The sequence below is a fragment of the Falco cherrug genome, unplaced genomic scaffold (genome assembly GCF_023634085.1).
Source record: "Falco cherrug isolate bFalChe1 unplaced genomic scaffold, bFalChe1.pri scaffold_35, whole genome shotgun sequence".
Lineage (NCBI taxonomy): Eukaryota > Metazoa > Chordata > Aves > Falconiformes > Falconidae > Falco > Falco cherrug.
The window spans coordinates 1,152,897-1,162,330 of NW_026599480.1; the positions used below are offsets into that span (position 1 = coordinate 1,152,897).

The 9,434-nt window shown below is 49.7% G+C and overlaps 1 long non-coding RNA gene across 1 annotated transcript; it reads right to left on the bottom strand.

Annotated features, from left to right (window-relative positions):
• Positions 1 to 3,856: 3,856 nt before the first annotated feature.
• On the bottom strand, positions 3,857 to 9,228 carry LOC129735112 (uncharacterized). The gene is made up of 3 exons (XR_008730565.1): positions 9,101 to 9,228; positions 7,644 to 7,841; positions 3,857 to 5,016 (listed from the first exon to the last, which is right to left on the bottom strand). It is a non-coding gene; the product is annotated as an uncharacterized LOC129735112 (long non-coding RNA).
• Between the last annotated feature and the right edge of the window lie 206 nt (positions 9,229 to 9,434).

Here is a 9,434-nt window from a genome sequence, read left to right on the forward strand (position 1 = left end):
CCTGGCAACCCGCTGGGAAGCTGCATATCCATCGCCTGCAGCCAGGCCTGTAAACAAACAGAACAGAGAAGCTCCCATGAAATCACACACCTCCGCCCCAAAGTCACCCGCCTCCCAGGTACTGCCACACCTCACAGGGCACGCAATACCAATAGTGACTACAACGTGTAGGGCTGGAGTCACTCAGGCTCCACCTGAGTGTCAAGAAAATGCACTGGTCTGGGACCAAAATAAGCCCAAAAGGGGGAAGTTGTTGTCTCAACTCCCAAATTACTACACTCTGGTTTAGAGGGTAACTACACGTGAAACAAATCTGTGCACAAAGTTCAGGTCAAGCTGACCCACTCTCTGAAGCAGTTATGCATGAAGGGACTTCTCATGAAGGGAGGCAGCCTTAGGAAAGCCGGGAAACAAAGACCAGAGAGCAGTAAGAACACCATTATCTAAGCAATGCAGAACAGAGCCTTCAAGTGAGGAAAGTTTTGGTCGCGAGAGAGAATACAAGCTGACAAGACCTTGCCATCCGCTGACATCAACAGAAAATTAGGTGAAAATAGGACAAAGACAAATGTGGCAGTGGGAGGTCACGACCTCCAACCCAAATAGGTCCCTCCAGAAGAAGGCAAAACCCTGCCCGGAGAGCATGCATAAAGACCTTCAGCACTGCTGTCTCAGGATGGGTACAATTTTGCTGTAGAAGCAAGAAACATGTAATCAGTCCTGTGTATGATAAGGAAGGTGCAATATACTATGAAGTATAAGAAGTGTGCACTGGACGGGGGAAGGGAGGGAAGATTCCATCGTATCTTCGGGGATCTGTCGACAGGCTGAACCTGTCTTCTCCCACATAGAGATGCCAACTGGGTAAGAACTATATTCAGTGACTATCTCATACCAGCTTTTATTAGGTGCGTTGTTTTAAGCTTGATTTGCAGTTACTATATTATCACCAGCAGTCTTTGAACCTTATCCTTTCATAAACTAGCAGTTTGTATAATAAAAATCTTGAGCTTGTGTAAGTCTCTGGAGATCTGAATAACTGATATAAGGATCTGGCTCAGTGACGTTGAATAGGTTAGTTGAATCACTCTCGTCTACAGTGGGCTGTCAAAACGCAGGTAGCGGGCTAGCTGGTCGGCCATGAGGGTATCGTCTGTCTGGGGAAATTGACAGGTTGATCAAATATGAAGGGTTTGAGGAATCCCCCTTCTTAATGTGACACACCTGTTGGCTGGGACCGGAAAGCTTTCAAAGTACTGTTTCCAGGCCACGTGCAACACCCTTCAAAGACCAGGTGGACAAACATACAGCCTCTTAGGAATTCTTACTGGGACAACTCTACTGGGCACTAAAGAAGCCCACAGGAAAGGACTGGAGGGAAAAAAAAAATCACCTTTTTTTTTGTCTCATGGAGAAGTGCCTACTTCTGAGACTACTGAGAGTCTGCTGCACCACAGCTGCCCTGTTACTTCCCCTGGCCTGCGAGATGGGGCTGTGTGTTGGGGACCTGGGGTTGCCCAAGGAGAGCACTGCAGGGCTAGAGCAGGAATGCTCCCGCCTTCCTGAATGGACATCTCCCAAGGACAGATGTCCCCAAAGCTGATAGCCAGAGCGCAGCCCAGGAGCAGTGGAGTCACGGCACCAGGCACGGCTGTGACCCAGCCAGAGGACAAGCACTCCCGTGGACTAATGCCTGGCCCTGCTGTGCAGCTCTGGCCCCGACTCGCAGGCCGGGGAAGGCTGCCACACCACACTGCCCAGGGTTGGGTTCCAGCCCTCACCCGCCAACCTACCTAATCGCCACGGAGCAGCCCAAGTGTCCTGGGCTTGCAGGGTCACCAGGAGGAAGAGGATAAGGATGCAGGAGAGGGACACAGCCCCCTGTGCCTGCACCATGCTGCTGCTGCTGCTGCTGCTGCTGCTGCTGCTGCTGCTGCTGCAGTCACCACTGCTGCTGCTGCTGCTGGCACTGATGGACCACGCCCACGGCACAACGTATCATGGTGTGGAACACTGGGGCTTGTGACCTCACAGCCCAGCCTCCTCAGGGCAGCCATGCCCCCGGCATGCTGCCACCCACCCAAGCACCCCCCTGGCACACCCCACCCCAGGAAGGCAGGGCTTCCAGTGGAGACCGAGACTGACACTGCGCTAAGGAGTGTTTTGACTGTCTAGAGCTTGATGATAGTGATGAAAGGGCCGAGTGTTTATGGGTACGAACGAGGGGAAAGGCCAGCAATGCAGATGTCATGGTGGGAGGCTCTTAAGACCACCACAGCAGGATGAAGAGGCAGATGAAATATTCTATCAATCAGCAGCTGGGAGAAATCTCACCATCGCTACCCTTGTTCTCATGAGGGAATTGAGCTTCCCAGATGTCTGCTGGAAATACAGTACAGCAGAGAGGAAAGGCTCTAGGAGCTTCCTGAGCTGTGCGGACGAGACCTTCCTGACCCAGCTGGTGAGGGAGCCTGCTAGGGAAGGAGCACCCTGCAGCTGTTGTTTGCTAACAGAGAAGGACTTGTGGGTGATGTGATGGCTGGAGGCCATCTGGGCCATGGCCATCGTGACATGTTAAGAGGTTTGATTCTTGAGAAGTAAGGAGGGGGGGCAGCAGAACTGCTCCCTTGGACTTCCAGAGAGCAGACTGCATCTGTCCTCTTTTTGAATAAAAATGCCGCGGTTTAGATATACGACTTATTTATAGAATTACAAGCATGGAAAACCAGTCTTTTCCATAAGAAAGCAACTACGGAACCTCTTCACTGACAGTAAATACCTCAATACGTGAGTACCCCATGCCACATGCCAATACCAACTCCAATGCAACATAACTGAAATACCTCCACTGGAGATACCAGTTCTGCAATTAAGTCTTGAGCTTTCCTCACAGAGCCTGCCACACCACCCGCTAGCATGTTCCGTTAACCTCCCAAACACTGGCCTTGAGAACCTGAGCGTGAAGCTGTTCTCAAGCACAAGCATGGAAATCCAACCATCAGTGGTCCGAGAGGTACGCAAAGATGAACATCTATGTCTCCCCTGTTGACACTCCTGAGGATAGGAAGCCAGAAGAGCTGTTCAGTTACCCAAGTCTAAATAGGTTTAGTATCTTTACTGAAAGCTGGCGAGACACAAGCCTAAGAAATCTTTGCTCCATATCTAACCATCGCTGAAACACTGAATCGAAAGGAAGCAAAGGAAGACAGAAGACACGTCAGGTCTGCCAAGCAAAGAACATGAGGAAGTTTCTCACCGCACAGAAGCACAGCTGCAGACAGAGTTCCTGCTGACAAGCAGGCAGCAGGAGTGAACTTTATCCATTTGGGACCCTTTGAGAACACCAGGCACCCAGATAGTGCTGAAGGATGCTTTGTACATAGCGGACCCTCGGAGAGAAGCAGACATGTCCAGTTTTATGCCCTGGGGAAGTGCCCTGACACTGTCCTGCCCCTCGGGTGGCATAGGATAATTAAAATACAGGAACTTATTAGTAAGCATGGGCTAATTCCTGGCCCACTGTGATGCTAACAGTAGCCCACAAATCTCTCAACTAGTTTTGCTCAGCCTGTATTTATGACAGTTACATTGCTCTATGTTGTGGGGGAAAGCAGGTGACACAGCTTGCCCCCTTGATGCACAGGGCTGTGTTTCAAAGGACTACGACAAGCCCAGAAGAGCACAGCATAGAACAGCTTATACGTAATTGAGTATCACATCACAAAACATACTGCATGCATCTATCCATGAAAATGGGGTTTATGTAGGCACATGCAAAATGGGTCTCCTGCTCAAAACCCAGCAAATCCTGATTTTAAAAAATCATATACTGAAATGTAAGACGACATACCTTTGGGTTTGTTGCTAAATCCCCATGTCGATGTAATTCCTTCACTGCCATCTGAAATCGTTCAGCTTAAGGCACTTTCCACGCCAAGCAAAGAAAGCTCAACTCAGAAGGGAAAGATCCTTCTTGATGGGACGCATCATCTGTGACAACCGGACACCTTCCCGCCCACTGAAACATAGCAGCAGAGTTAAAAGCAGCTTTTAAATTCCAAGTGGAGAGGTGCAAAGTCTGAAAACTACAGGACATTCTCTTCCTAGCACAAAATAATCAACTTTTTCCCACTTCTCTGCAAACCCCAACCCCGGTGTTTTGTGTTTTTCACACTGCAGCACAGAAAGCCAGTACCCACAGCTGCACAAGGACTTCCAGTGCCAGTGTGCAAAGCATCGAGGAGTCTGGGCTCAGTCTTGGCAGTACAGGAGCGATCCACCTCAAACGCACTGCACAGTCTGCACCTGGGGGTATCACAGGTCAATAGTTAATCACTGCTTTTCCTCCCAGTAACAATAAGGAGAGAAAAAAAGAAAATCTCCTTACATCCATGGCTCTTCTTTACAGGCTAGAGGTTTATGGAAGTGATGACCCATTTCACCCAACATTCAAGACACCTTCTGAACAATTTTCAGAACTGTCCCAAAACCCCCAGATCTTACACAACAATCAGTCCAAAGAAAGTACAGAGGTCTCTGCGCTACTGGACACATGCAGGAACACTTGTGTTTACTGGACACCTTTGTAAAGGGAAAAGGCATTACACCAGCGTACCAGATCCTTGCCCAAAAGACTTTTCAAACCACCTGTTTGTTGACGCAGTCACTGCACTTCAACCCTTCCACCCACGACAACATCCTCTCAGGGGGCAGACTTGCCTGCTCTTGATCACAGAATCAGTCAGCAGAGCTCATATTGAACCAAGCTAAAAACTGGGCCCAGCCTCTACGTTCACGGTTGGGATACACGGCTCCTATCACAGGGCTCACATGGCAGTCCCACCTGGCTTACGTATCTGAAGTTGCATTTCCCACGGGTCAAATATTCCTCTTCACATCTGCCTTGAAACTGAGGGCTCATGGTCAGCGAGAGAAGGGAGTTCCTTGCCTCCTGTGCAGTCAGGTCACGTTCCCCTGCTAAAGGCAGCCTGCTCAGGCCTCCCATTTGTGTACAATCTGTTAAAAGAGTAAAATCAAGTCTGAAGGTTATTCATTTGCTTCCTTAAACATTCTACCATTTGCAGCATTCGGCCCCCAGAAGATGACTTCTGACAAAGCAACTTCAACCAAGCAACTGGCAGTTCAACAGAATCACCAACAGCCAGGTCTGTACCCTTGGGGAGACACTTTCAAAGCTCTTTGGAGGATCGCACTGGATCTGTGTGCTTTAGACCCCACTGCGTGGATTTACTGTTTTACTGGCAAAGGTTTTATGTACCACACGTGAACATCTTCAAAACACCTACTGTAATGGTCTCATGCGTAAACAGACACAATGATCCTCTAATATCACACACGAAGAACTCAATGGATGCCCCTACCAAGGCAGTGGTTCCCTTCTGTAGCCACTGAACAAGCAAAAGGATGGATCAGAACGACATTATCAAGCTCTGAAGCAAAATTTCTGTCCTCCTTTAGCTGTAATTTAGAGCTTCATTGAGTGCTGAAGAGTGTCAGCCTGACAGCTCTGAAGCAGGAAGCGCTTGATCCTCTGTGCCAGAACCACACCGGCACTGGCCACACAAGCTGCCTGCGTACTCGCAGGGTCAGGGTCAGGGTCCGGGTCCGGGTCAGGGTCTGTACTGCCCTGCCACCGCAACACAGAAGTGAGGAAAGTGAAATGGAGATAGAAGTGTTCATTTTCCACGTAGTTGATGCTGGCAGCTTCTTGCCTCCAGCATTCCTGCACCTCAGGAGCCTGGGAAATGACAACAAATGAGAAAGTTCCTAAAAATAATTTGCCTAACACACCACAGCGTAGCACTTCCATATGCCCACACCACACTTCTGGCTCCCAGCTGCTCTCCTGTGCTTCCCTTTAGCTACCTGGGAGGCACCTTTTCCATCTCCTCAGATCTCAGAACACCCAACTCATGGCTCTAACATTCTTCCCCTTCCTCTCAACATCTTCCTGGTGGTCTCCGCTTTCTGCCCTCCAGATTAGGGCCTTATCATAACAGGACAAGGATAGCACTGGGGGTTTTTTCTGTAAGGAAGCCAAATACTTAAAACTCTTAATTAAAATATAAATTTTAAAGAGGAAGGGAAAAGCCAAAATGACAGCCAAGTGGAAGTTTCATTTGGTGCTCAAACCACCTGAACACTTCTGCTGCAGCTGCAGCCGAGAGCTGGCCCTTAGATGCCTGATCAGGATAAAGCCCCAAATCCTGCCACTAAGGTTTCAAATGACAAAATAACATCATCTAAGGGAAGGCAAAATGGATAAACACAAACATCGCCGTATGTTTACAGGGCCTTCACAGCACAGTGGTTCTCTGATGGCACCCAGAACTTAGCAGTATGAAGAATTACAAAGGTCAAGTGCTCTCTATAAGCGATGCACCCTTAAATCAACACTAGTGACAAAAGAGCCAAGCACTTGACTTGCAGAACGGCAGACGATTCCTGACTTTCTCCACAGCTTCTACTACTGATGAAGCTTACAACCACCTCACCATTTGGGAACAACATCCGTTGCTAGTGTTGCTCTGGTTGGAAACTCAGCAGGCTGGCACGTTCCTTCCTTCAGAGCCAGAAGGAATTTGTCGTTACAGGAATTCTCATGCCACTGAACTGGCAGCAAGGTACACAAGCCTCTTAATCCCTTTTTATACTTCTGCGCTTGTGCCATATAACCATTCTCCACTCTCCATCTCACCACCTCTCCAAGCAGAAAAGTCCCATCTGCCACACACTTGTCACAAACTACGTAGGATATGACACAGGTTTCAAATACACCGGAAAGTATCAAATCAGACACTTTAAAACATAAAAGAAAACTAAAAAAAGGTGGCAGTGGGAAATTATTTTCTACCTTGACTGTTAGGTTCACAAGCTGCTAGTAGTTAACATTAATGGCGCACTATTTCAAGGTCGCTGCTAGTAGTTAACATTAATGGCGCACTATTTCAAGGTCGTGATGGCAACCTGCAATGTGTGGGTATCAGCGAGAGAACTGCTGCCTTGCACCAGTTCAGGTGCTCCACCTATACCTTGTCACAGATTTGAATTTTTTGTTTGCTTGTTTTAAATGCTTATCAGGGTAGGATTTGCCTACCAAGACCAGATTTTAAGTGAAGTTACATTAAGCTGCTCTTGCTTTAAGTACAGCAAGATAGCTCCACTGCTACATTCAGCCACAAGAACGTAAACACCTCCAGCTTCATAGACACCCATACATTATTTTTGTAAGGAACAAATGACTAAACATGGAACAACACTATGGAAAAAGCAAAAGAATGCACACAATCAGCATTTCCCTATTTGGACCAAAACCCAAACATCTCTAACAGCAGATAAGTCTGAATTAAAAATCAACCACATCCAGATCCCAAACGGGGTAGGGGTTATTGTATGCCACAGACCTGGACTTGACTGTTGAAGGAAATCACGCGCTACGGAAAATTTGAGGTGGTTCTGCGGAAGGTTAACTACAGCCTTGGCAACTTCCTTGGGACATGAAAGGTACGTGCGCTACAGTACCACCCGCAATAAAGGAAACCAGTCTCGCAGTTTGAGTTCAATACCACATCCGCAAACCAAATGAGGCTGCTACGTTTGAGGAACACTGATGGAAACCTCACCTGCCATCCCAAAGTTATGCTACGGCATTTCTTCCCTTTTTGCCACTTTCCTCAGCCTTGGTACATCTTTTGCAGAATCTGAAGCAAGGGCCCATAGCTTCTTCCTGTTTCTAACAGTGAATGTCTGGGTTTCACACGTTGGTTTCTTGTGCGGCGCCAATAAGACCCAACACTCGCCTTCAGAAATGCATCCGTACACTAGGCAAGAAAAGGAAAATTACCAGTCACGACATTGTACTGCCCACAGGGCAACAGAGTGCCCCACTCGTAAGAGGATTTAAGGCCGTAAATAACCCTCAAATATCTTCATGAACAAGCACAGTTTAATCATGTGCTTTTAATCTGACTACCGACACAATCTAACAAGAAGACACATTAAGGGAAGCAGAGCTGTAGTTAAAAAAGTGGGGCTTCTCTTTCCTCTCCTGAGGGTTTACCATCCAGAGCTGGCTGAAGTTCTGAACCTGCAAACCGCTCCCCCATGCTTGTATGCTCGCTCTGGGAAACAAAGACGGCTGTTTGAATTCTTTTGCAGGTACAATCTTTCTTTACTTTTGAGTTGGAATGAAATGAAAAGCTGCCATCAGTCCCACTTACGGCACAGAGACACCCCTATGTTCCACGCACACGCCTGCCCAGAAACGCATGCAGAGGGAAGCCATCCCTTGGGTATCAAACACAGAAACAGCACTGAAAACCTTGACTTCTGAGAGTCCCTGCAGCGTTCTCCCAGGCCAATACACAGCATGCTTGTGGCAGGATCACCACTGCGTGTGCGTCACTTGCTTTCATTTCCATCTTCATCTCTAACCTGGCACTTGCCACCTCCAGAATGCAGCATGCATAAAAGCAATTCCGTTTACTACAAGCACAGCACCGTGTGAACCTTCTGCATGAAGCCCGGTATTTAAAGGAATTGCTATAAAGAATAAAAATCTGCCGGCACCACTGACACACAGACACGCTGTGTTTTCTGAAGAGGGCCGATACATGAAACCTGCAAACTAAGGACTGCGACAAACTAAGCTCGCTCCTTGCCCCTCTTCTTTTGCCCTCAGGCTGGTGCAGGAGCTCCTTTCACCAGAGCAGGCACACCACAGACACAGCCTCACCGAGGGGAAGGGTGGGGAGGGGATAAGGGCAGAGGGGGAAAGGAAAGACCCACAGAAGCAGCTTTGCTGCCCACTGCCAAAGTCACAAGCCGCTCACGGATCCTGTCCCCTCGCCCTGCCTCTGCTGGTCCGTGCCTCCGTCCCCCTTCCCGCCCCTCCGCTCCTCTCCCTAGCCCTCTCTCCTGCTGCTGATCCTGCATCCCTTGCGGCACCCCCCTGCCCCTCTGTCTCTGTCCCGCTGCATCCCTCTGCCCGCTCCTCGTCAGTCCCTGTCCTTTCTCCATCCCTGCCCAGCCCCCCCCGCTCTCCCTGCCCCTCTCCGGCCACCCCTCCGCCTTGACCCACCTCTCCCTGCCGCTCAGTGCCTCCCTTCCCCTCGTCTCTGCCCACGGGGGCTCCGGGGCCGGGGCCTGTGCTCGGGCAGTCCCGGGAAGGGGCCATGGCGCCTACAGGGCCCGGGCTGGGGGCTGGTGTCCTCCCAGGGCCTGACTGCTGGGCAGGGATGTCCCATGGCCTGCTGGGAGAAGGCGTGCCCCGGGGCATGCTGGGAGCTGTAGGCCCGGGGCCGCCCCATGGCCAGGTTGTTCCCGGGGCATGCTGGGAGCTGTAGGCCCGGGGCCACCCCATGGCCAGGCTGTTCCCAGGGCATGCTGGGAGCTGTAGGCCTGGCACCACCCCA